We start from the raw sequence: 11108 nt of genomic DNA on the forward strand, positions 1-11108 counted from the left end.
GGCAGAGGAGGACGCTGAACCCCCTCTGTCACTAGGAAGCTGAGAGGATCATGTCCCTGCTGCCCTGCAGCTCCCCCGGGAGTCGTGGGGCCTGTGGCTCCCGGCTGACTGCTCAAGTCTCAGAAACTCACCCGAGAGAAAATGGCGAATCCCGCCCGGATCTCTGGCCTAAGGCGCCTCCGGGCTGGGTGCTCCAGTCTCCTGAAAGCTCTTCTATATTGGTTTTATGAACTGGTGTGAAATGCCTGACCTTGCAGAGAGCTGTAGATTAAGCCTATAAGATTCTAGCATATCGGGGCTGGCAAGATGGCTCAGTGGGTAAGAGCATTGACTGCTCTTCCGAAGGTCCTGAGTTCTGATCCCAGCAACCACAAGGTGACTCACGACCACCCGTAATGAGATCTGACACCCTCTTCTGGTGTGTCTGAAGATAGCTACAGTATATTACTCCTGAGCAAGCGGGGCCATCCTGAGTTCAATTCCCAGTAGCTACATGATGGCTCACGGCCATCTGTACAGCTACAGTGTACTCATACACATAAAATAAATAAATAAATCTCTAAAAAAAGATTCTAGCATATCAAAGGTCCTTATTATCTGAAAATATGGAGTGCAAGACACTTAAACAAGATCTAACAAAACAAAATGCACACTTAGGGATCTGTGCTATCCACGAATGCCCCTGCCTGCCAGATAGATTCACCTAAATTCTTCTATGTCCTGTCATAATTAATTACACCAGGAACCTTTCTCACTCATCATTTCTTTGGCAACTGTATGTTTTGTTGTTGCTTGTTGTTGTTGTTTCTAGATGTTCTGTCTTTTGTATTTTCCTACTACCATCATATCTCCTACTTTGAACAACTGGGATTTTATGAGAGAGAAAAGTCCTTCAATTCATTCCATTGTTCAACAGCCTAAGACAATTTTTGACCATTGTCTATTTAGGAACCTTGTCCCTTTTATGGACATAGAAATACACTGAGCCTTTTGTATCATGGGGATGCAGGAAAAGGTACAGGTTGGAAAACTGGTAAATATTTTAGAAGACAAGAGAAATAACAAAACAAATCCAAAAACAATTAACATATTAGGCAAAGAATGGAAGAATGTGACACATTGCCCTACTTTATTAGTTAGTGGATCTGGAAGCCACCATAATGGCTTCCCTTGATGAATGTTCACTAAGTAATTCATGAACAAGATGGAAAATGGGAAACCTCCCCTGCTCCTTCTTTCCCCACTGGACTCCATAATGAGATATGGACCAGGCCTCTTCTGAGATAAGCTCAAAAATCACTAGAAATGTAAACCTATGTAGGCAGGAGGCCAAAGAGAAGCACAGTGGTGGAGGTAAGAAAGTCTGCCACATCATCCTCCTGCCAGACCTGTGCTAAATTGGAATGGAATGCTCAATCATGGCTTCTCCCCTAAGAGGGGAAAAGAGGACATCCTGAATTGGCTGTTATGAGCTGCGGGAGGTGGGGGAGACTTTGTTTCTGTCTTGCCTGACAGAGAGCACTGAAGAAGAAAGTTGACCACATGCTACAGGTGCTTAAGGACCTCTGAGAACAGTGGCAAGCTCTTTCATCATCCACAACATCAGAGATTTTATTATCACAACTGACACTAGAGGGAGCACTGGAGTAGAAACAAGCTGAGCTCTGCAACTGTCTGGGGAATAGACCCACAAGCAGAGAAGACACAAGAAACATTCAGAATCTCTCCCGGGGTGATTGGTGAGCATGTTCACTTTGTGAAAACAGCCTATAGCCCGGGAACAAGTGGCTTTGTTTCCACGTCTAAATCTCAACAAACCATTAAAAGATAATTTTTTTAAATGTAAAACATAACCCAGTAAAGGGAACAAAATTATTCTCTGAAATGGATCCTAGGGAAATGGAAGTCTCCAGATTAGCTATATTTGGGACTATATATGTTTATGCATATATATATATGCATATAACAACAATTAATGAGTAAAAAGTCCATGAATTTTAAAGAGAGCCTGGATGGGTTTGTGGAAGGGCTTGGATAGGAGGAAAAGGAAGGAGGAAATAATGTAATTATAATCTCAAAAAATAAGAAAAGTAGTAATTTTTCAAAAGAATTCAAAATGACCATTATTAAGGTACTGAGAATGCAGAAGTCAACAAAGACAAGAAAATGATGTAAACAGAAACAGACTGTGTGTGTGTGTGTGTGTGTGTGTGTGTGTGTGTGTGTTTGTGTGTGTGTGTGTGTGTGTTTTCCCTAAAGGGAATCAAATAGGAAGTTGTCCTAAGCAGAAGAGAGGCCATTTGAGATTATGGGAATAAGGGACAAAAAGGACAAAGAGACCTCCTGGCACCTGCCTGTAATCCTAGCTACTGGGGAGACTAGGACAGGAGAATGGCAAGGTCAAGACGTATCTCTGCTGCAGAACAAATTCAAGGCTCGTGAACTTAGTGAGGTACTGTCTCAAAACAAAAAGCTTAAACACAGGGTTTGGGATATAGCCCAGACGTGTGTTCTCTAACATGTGTGAGGTCCTAAATTCAATCCTAGTGCCATAAAAAAAGGAAAAGAATGAAGACTATATTAGAAATGTCTGAGATATCAAATGCACAAATTCTGCATTATAGAAAAATCAAAGGGAGAATTTAAATAATGTCTAAATCGCTTTCAAATTTGAAGAAAGTATATATATAAAAATTTGAGGAGTTTTAATAATTAATGGTTACATAACTAATCAAATTGAGCTTGGCTAGCATTGAAAGGCCCTGATTTTGAATTGCAGCAATGAAAAATAAATTAACTGGGGACCTGGCCCAGTGATTCATGCATGGAAGACAAGCGCTGTACAAACCCAACTACATACCAGTCGAAAGTGTCTGTTAGAAGATTATTTACTGTAATTCCTAGTTGTGTGGTTCAGATCAATAAACTTGTGAGGGATTGATCCCCAGCTGTTGGCACTATTGGAAGGTTTGTGACTCTTTGACTGGAGTCCTGCTCAGAGGAAGTGAAGTCATCGTATCCCTTGATGTACCTAATAAGTGGTCTTGAGACTTCAGTCCTTCCTGCTCTCTTCCTGCTCTCAGCGTATCAAGAGTTAAGCAGCTTCACTCTACCATCCCTCCCACTGTGATGTCTTGCTTTGTCAAAGGCCAGAAGAAAGGGGGCTAGTGACCATAGACTGAACCCTTTAATCCTGTGAGCCAAAAACAAATTCTCTCTTTTCAGCTGCCTCTCCTCTGGCATTTTATGACTGACAGGAAGCTGAGCTGGCACAGAAAAAGACTGGAATGGCTGAGGTTGTATACAGTGTGACAAACTCTTTGAGGACTGACAGTTTTTGCATTGGAATTTAGATTATTAAATTTGTAGTTATCAAATGTTTCTTAACTCTGTGTTTTAGCCGGGCAATGGTGGCGTACGCCGTTAATCTCAACACTTGGGAGGCAGAAGCGGGTGGATTTCTGAGTTTGAGACCAGCCTGGTCTACAGAGTGAGTTCCATGACAGCCAGGGATATACAGAGAAAGCCTGTCTTGAAAAACAAACAAAAAAAAAGTGCCAAAAAACCAAATACGTTTAGAATTCTGTAGAATAAAATAGAAATGAAGCTGGTTATGAAATAAAAACTTAAAATAAAGACTCTTTTAAGCAGTGAGCAAAGAGTGACTCATCGTACACAGGGTACACAGGGGCACTTCCATGAGCCTGCTGGTGGGTTATTTCTCACAGAACCTTGTAGATTAAAAAGGAGAGAGATAGGATATTCAAAAGGCTAACAGAATCTGCCAATCAGGAATGGTCTGCAACAAAACTCTCCTTCAAAAGTGAAGAATGTAATGACTTTTTCAGATAAGGCCAAGCGTTTGTTAGCATCAGTCCTGCTAACAGATGCTAAAAGAACCCTTCAAGTTGAACTGAGTAAGCTAGATAGTACCAGGGAGGTCAGCAAAGCTGTGAAACTGCACGTGCAGACATGTATCCCCGTAACATTCTCACGTCGGTACACATCCTTTAATTCAAGCAAATAACTTGAGAATATACTTGGATAAGACTAATTAGAAACTACTGATAAATGATAACTAAAGTTCCTGTATAACACAAGATACTCTGGAAAGCCACTTGCTTAATAGCTTACACAAGGTTCTGTGCTGTATGTTAAAGTGATACAGTTGGGACTGTAATCCGGGGTTACACATCAGACAAAGCAGGAAACTAGGACAAAGGCAGCTTGCGATGTAGAATGTTCTTGTTCCATAATAACATGACTATCAGCAAGCTATGTGGTGAACTGGGGCCAGTAAAATATCCCTCATGTCCTACCATATTTGATTTTCATTATTTAAATGACCAGAGAGCTTGGTAGAAAATAAATGTCCAGAATCCTCAGGTTCTCTGTCACTTACAATGGCCAGGTGACTCAGGTTTTGAAAAAGGCTCTGATGACAAAAATGAGTAACAAGTCAGGATCAAGGAGAGACCCTTTGGGAAACTAAAAGAAAAAAAGCATAGATTCTAATTCTACATTCAGACTTGGAGAGTGGGAAAGTATGTCCTCTCCAAAAGCAGGTGTCCTTTCCTGCAGCCAAATGACAGCCACCCTTTTTCATTTGGCTTGGTAACATATAAAACCCAATTTTCTTATTTAACACAGTTGTCATAGCTCTCACATAAAGTTCACTACTCCAAAGGATTCTAAGTTAGGCTCCAGTGATCCAGAGGTCAGCCAGAGAGGCGTGCTCCAAGGAAAACAAACCTTCCATATCCAGGCCAGCAAGAGAGTTCTCCATGGAAGTGTTTCTGGAGAGCATCATAGAAGCTCATTCTGGCCCTCAAGCTTCCCCGGGCTGGAATGTGTGGAAACAGCATGCCGTCTACCCAGGAATGAAACCAATTATGTGAACAGCCCTGTCATTATGTAGAACATTAATTGGCATGACCCTGTCAGTATGTGTGTGGAATACAGATACAAGTGACTTTAAAAGTAGTGAGAGTGACGATTCAAAATGTGGTTTTCTTACAAAGTCTCCTAGGAACATAGCCATCATAGAAAATTTAAAATAAAGCCAAAACATTGACTTTCAATTTGTAGAATCGTAATGCCTCCCTCTCTCACCTTCCCATGATCAGGAAGGACAGAAGGAACAAAAGGTGCTGGTAGTAGCATTCTGTGTGACTTGGTGTTGGTCCCGTCTATGTAAAGGGAGATGATATAGATATGGAGACTGATTTTTTTTTAACTATTTATTGGTTTTTTTGTGAATTTCACATCATGTACCCCAATCCCACTCATTTCCCCCTCCCCTCAGACTCACTCTCCACCCTTGCAACCTCACTCCCTACAAAGAAAATATACTTTGGGGGATATATACATGTCCCCCACAGTACATACCCTTTGTCTTTGCTTACAAAGGTTCATTGCAATGACTCCTTGGTCTGGCCTCTGTCTTCTGCCACTCTATCAATACTAGAGTGGCAGATATCCTCTTGGATATCCTGTTGTTTCCCTGTGTCATGGAGATCCTGTAGCTTTGGATCTGTAGGACCAGCCCCTCCCTGCACTCCAGCAGTTCATCAATGAGGTAGATGTTAAAATGGGCCAAATCAAAGCCCTGGATCTGGGCCTGAGAGGTATCTGAGCTGGTCAGCCTGATGACTCTCCTACTCTCGTGCCTTCAGGGCCAGTTCACCAGCATCCCTGCTACCAGGGCCAGCTCCACCCTGCTGCCTAGGCAAGTTGCCTGGCCCACATCCCCAAGTGTTGCAGTCAGTGAGGGACATGACCAGTTCTCCCATTCTCATGACCCTGGGTCCAGCTCTTCTGTTTGCCATACATGGCAAGGGATGGGGTAGAGGAGGGGAGGGAAGGAGGGTGTCTCTCCCTCATCTGTGCCACTGCCCAGCAGACAAGAGGAGGCCCAGCTCTCCCACACCCATGCCCTCAGGACTGACTCACCCACAATCCCCCACATCCAGTGCCAGCTCTACTATGATTCCTAGGCAAAGTGCAGGGCCTGCTTTCTTGACTGCTGCACAGCAGGTAAGTGTTGGGGACAGCTCACCCATGTCCTTGCCACAGAGTCAATTCTGTTATGCTTCCCTGGTGAGGTACAGAGCCCACTCCCTCAAGTACTGCAGCTGGTGAAGGGCAGGGCCAGCTTCCCTGCTCTCATGCCTGCCACAGATGGTAAGGGGTGAGGAGGACAGAGGGCATCTCTCCCTCATCCAGGTCACCAATGAGAGACAAGTGGTAGGGCCAGGTCTGGCTACCCTTGTATCCTCAAAGCCAGATCACCTACAATGCCCCCAGTGTGCAAGGCCCACTCTCCCAAGTACTGTAGCTGTCTAGGGGTGGGGTGAGCTCTCCTGTTCTCATGCCCCCCAGGACCAGTTCTCCAATCATGTCCAAGTAAGGGTAGGGCCAGTTCTGCCCAGACCTCAGACATTAACATGGGTGGCATCCCAGACCACGGATATCTACCTGACCTTCGGTGGTAACAGACCCCCTGCTGCTGAAGGGCCACTAGATCCAGACATGACCCCAGTGGCAGCCCAGGCCAGGACCCCACCATGGTCCCAGGTAGCATCACTAGCTACTCACAGCAGACTGCTCCTTGTTGCCCTCAAATCTCCAGTTCTGCCTCTCTTCATTGTACCTATACCCTTCTATTTCTCTTTCTCATCCATCTCTCCACCACATACTTAGTGATACTTAGTGGTACCTGGGCTCTCTGAGCGTCTGGGGTTGTCACAGGAGTGGTCTCAGGTGTGCTATGCCCTGCTAGTGTACTAGGGCACTGGGAAGGGGTCATCTTGAACATGGTTTCACATCCCCAGGCCTGTGTAATGCCTAACTTGTGGTCATCTCAGGCTAGTTCCCTGTCTAGGCCCCATGGCACTGGCTTGGTGGTCATCTCAGACTCACTCCTTGCATACCCTGTCCATGTGGCCCCATGCGAGGATTGTCTGTCTCTGGCTTACTCCTGCTTGGGGTCTTCAGTCCCAGATGGGGTTCTTCTATCATCCAGCCTGCTCCTGGTCCTGGAAGCCTTTGGGGCCTGCACGGTGCCAGAGTGGTGGTCACCTCAGGCTCACATTTTTTAGGGAATGTTAAGCTACTAATCATTCAACTGTCCATAGGTCAGAACACTGAATATAGACATACCCTTTCTCCTCTCTGCCACCTCCTGATGGATAAGTGACACAGCAACCATACCTGCAACACCTCTAGGGACAGTGAAACTAATTTATTTTTAATTTTCGCAAATGTCTCTCACTCTCTTGTAACTACTAAGCTGCTCTAGAAACAGGGCGGGGACTTCCTGGCCATATTTGGTCTCATAATTCAACATTACAGTATTTTTTTAAGACCAAGCAGGAGTCCCACACTTTTGTAAATCTGAGGCACAGATGCTGAGATGTCATGGAAGAACATGACCCTAATCCAGGCTGAATGTTAGTGAGGGAAAATACAAATGTTACAAGCTTAGGTTTTGTGCATGGAGGAATTTGGGGGCCATTATGCTGAATGAAATATGGCAGACATGAAATGACAAATGTACGCTTCTCCTTACATGGGGTACATGGACAATCAAGGTTAGAGATGGAGAGTAATGATGGTTGTCAGGACATTGGACTAGCGGGGAACCAGGAATTCTAGTTAAACAGATAGTAATGATGGTAGTAAGAGTTACTGCCAGCAGACATTTTTATAAGAAAAAAGCCACCCTCAAAAGCACAAGCCGAATAGATGTGTAATATTTGGTGCCTTTGATGTTTACTTCAGCATGATTCATAAAAGCTACGTTATAGAATCAACCCAGGTGTTCATCAATAGAGGAACAGATAAACTGTGGTATGTGTACACAATAGAATTCTTGTCTTCCCATAAAGAAGAATGGACTGATGTCCATGACAGGAAAGCGGATGAAGCTAACAATCATCACATTAACTAAATTAAATTAGTCTTAGAAAGTCAAATGTATGTCTTCGTATGTCTACTATGTTTTCATTTGTGATTCCTAGATTTTTTATAGAGATCTATGAAACCATGTCATATGTATATATGACATGAAAGTAGAAATGAATCTGACTAGGGGAACAGGAGAAGGAGGACCATGAAAGGGGCATGGCCATGTGAGAGAACACATGAATGCAAGATATACATGTATGAAAAAGGTTAAAGTAAATTTAAAAGGAAAATATGTGTATCCCTATGTGTATGCTATGTGTGTATCAATATACATCAATTGTTTGGTTGCAACAACAATTGAAATGGTTAAGATGGTAAATCATATAGTCTAATGTTTTTAAAGATCTATTTTGTTTTAAATTATGTGTAAGTGGGTGGGTCTGTGTGTGGGTTTGTGCATGTGAAGGCAGATGCCCATGGATGCCAGAAGCATCAGGTTCCTTGGAGCTGGAGATAGAGGTGTTTGTGAACAGCCTGGCATGAGTCTAGGAACAGAATTCAGGTCCCTTGCAAGTGCATTATGCACTCGTAACTGCTGAGCCATCTTGCCAACCTTTGTCCTAATATTTCTTTAAGCTTTTGAAAACATTGGCTCCAGACTTTGGCAAATGTGGCTCTGGGACTTGGAGAAGCATGTCCTAAGCTGCCAGTCCCTCTCTGGGAAATGAGATCTCCACAAGGACTATGGGAACAAATAGAGCATCCAGTGGACCCTGTACACAGCATAGTACACATGGCCGCGTCTGACCCTGGTATGACTTCCACATCGGGACGGATGTGGGACTTTCCCTTTGCCTCTGCCACACATTACCAAAAATTTAAGCACTTCTAACAACCCAAGTTGATGTTCTCACAGTCCTAGAGGTTAAAAGTCAAACAAAATGTTGGAAAGGCTGAGTTCTTTCTAGAAGCATCAAAGGGACGCTGTCTTTCTCAGCTCCTAGGGGCTGCCTAGGTTCCTTGAGCATGGGCCCTTCCTTGTGTCACCTGGGCCTCTTGCCAGCATCACCATGCCTCCTGCCACTCCTCAACTCCTCATCCCTTCCCCTTAAGGACCCTTGTGGCTATTTAGAGACTTCTACAAAGTGCTTCTCACCATGAAACAAACACATCCTCAGCTTCTAGGATCAGGAGCTTAGCTGGCTGTAACAGTCACATTTCTCCTTAGGAGATATCAGACAGACCCTGCTTGTCATCCCTGAGCTCCATGGCAGGGATAAGGGGCAATCATGTTATAGGTTAGGCATCCTTGCCAATAGGTCTAGTGTGGTGAAACTATCTTAGACAGTCCTTCACAAAACACTCATCATCTGTACCTTCTTGGGCTCTGTATCCTAACTGAGCCTTGCAGACGGCCTGCCTTGCACAGGATTATCTGCCCAATCAGGTGTAATTGCATATTAAGTAGAAACATGCTTTCAATTTAATTGGGTGGAATGGGGAAGGAATTTTTATCTATTTAGAACACTGGTTTTCAACCTTCCTAAGACTGCTACCCTTTAGTTCCTCATATCGGTGATGACCCCCAACCATAAAGTTATTTTCGTTGCTACTTTAGAACTATAAATTTGCTACGGTTATGAATTGTAATATAAACATCTATGTTTCCAATGGTCTTAGGTGACTCCTGTGAAAGGGTCATTTAATCCATGGGCCGAGAACCTAGGGTTTATAGAGCTTTGGCTTCTCTGTCATTCAGCTGGCTCTGGTCTTGGCCATACAATTCCAGCTGGTTGCTGTAATCTTCCATTGCCCTCATCTGTAAAGTAGAGATTACAGCATAGATTCACTGCACCGGTCAGCCAGGGCCAGCAGAACAAAGGACCACAGATACGAGGCTGAACCAGCAGAAAGGTTTGGTTTGATTTGGTTTTTTGGGGGTTTTTTTCCCCCTCACAGTTGGAAAGCTGGAAAGCTGAGTCATGGTGTTGAGGGGTTGTTTCTCCTGAAGTCATTCTCCTAGGTATAGCAATAGCCACCATATCTAGGCATCTTCGCCAAGTCTCCTTTTGGATATCTTTGCATACTAATCTCCATTTCTCCCAAAGATACCAGTCTTTAAGTTGGGGTCTGTCATAACGACCGTTTCTCATTCCTTATTTCAAGACCTTGTCTCCAAATACAGTTAACCCTGTTAGGTAAGACCACACTCTTCTGGGTTTTGAAGAGATACAATTTAGCTGAACACCAAGTACACATCTCAGAAGAGCTGCATGAGAATTCAATTAGGTAAAGCATGCAGAGAAGCATCTTTAGAAAGTGCCCGCCATTCAAATTCATTAAATGCTGCTGCTGCTGCTGCTGCTGCCGCTGCTGCCGCTGCTGCCGCTGCTGCCCTTGCTTTAAAGGGAGTTGTCCAACACATTCTATATCTGCTATAAAAGAGTTTGTGTGTTTATAAAGGAGAGAAAAGGATTCCTGTACCTTCTGCTTCCTTTCAAGCTGCCTCCTCAGCACTCGGTTTTCCGGGATTGGCCATTCCTAAAGGCTGTGAGACGGGATAGTCAGAGGAGCAGCATTTCACTTCCTTGCTCTACGGCAGTGTTCAAATACCGTCTAAAGGGAAGCTTCCCAGCTCTCTGAAATGCTTATTATCAAGGCATTCTGGAGTCAAGTTTTCCAGTTCGGCAATCTGGGCTTTGATTTTCATAGGACACTTTTGATAAGCTTAGCTTCTTTCCCACAGCTCTTAGAAGCCAGAATTCTATGTTTGTTGAAAAACCAAGAAAAAAGAGATTCATGTATGCATTTCAGTTGCCCAGCTGGTACCAGAAATTCTGCCAGGGAGACTCCAGACCTCTTACAGGGAAGCAGAGTGTTTTTGAAAACTTGGATCTAAAGCATCCTAATAGTGTCCATGAAAACATTTATTCCACTTTGAGCAGCCATGTATCTCTCTGCATTTGCCAACGTTTGTTACAATTTTGTAACAATTCCTGGTTAAAGCTGGCAGCAGTGTTGTCTATGGTTATAAACATAAATAGTTAAAAGGCCATTTGGAGCCCTGACAGTTTCACTAAAAAACAGTGGTAAGCCTGGCAGTGGTGGCACACGCCTTTACTCCCAGCACTTGGGAGGCAGAGGCAGGTAGATTTCTGAGTTCGAGGCCAGATTGATCTATAGAGTGAGTTCCAGGACAG

General features: G+C 43.9%; 1 protein-coding gene and 1 non-coding gene across 2 annotated transcripts in view; one reads left to right on the forward strand and one right to left on the reverse strand.

The window, feature by feature from the left end:
* The window catches only part of Slc24a3 (solute carrier family 24 member 3), a 485196-nt gene that overhangs the window by 391141 nt on the left and 82947 nt on the right, over positions 1-11108 (forward strand). The gene's annotated exons all lie outside the window — the stretch shown is intronic.
* On the reverse strand, positions 7103-7234 carry LOC116092767. The gene has a single exon (XR_004119477.1). It is a non-coding gene; the product is annotated as a small nucleolar RNA SNORA17 (small nucleolar RNA).

The sequence above is a fragment of the Mastomys coucha genome, unplaced genomic scaffold, assembly GCF_008632895.1.
Source record: "Mastomys coucha isolate ucsf_1 unplaced genomic scaffold, UCSF_Mcou_1 pScaffold15, whole genome shotgun sequence".
NCBI classification, from domain to species: Eukaryota; Metazoa; Chordata; class Mammalia; order Rodentia; family Muridae; genus Mastomys; species Mastomys coucha.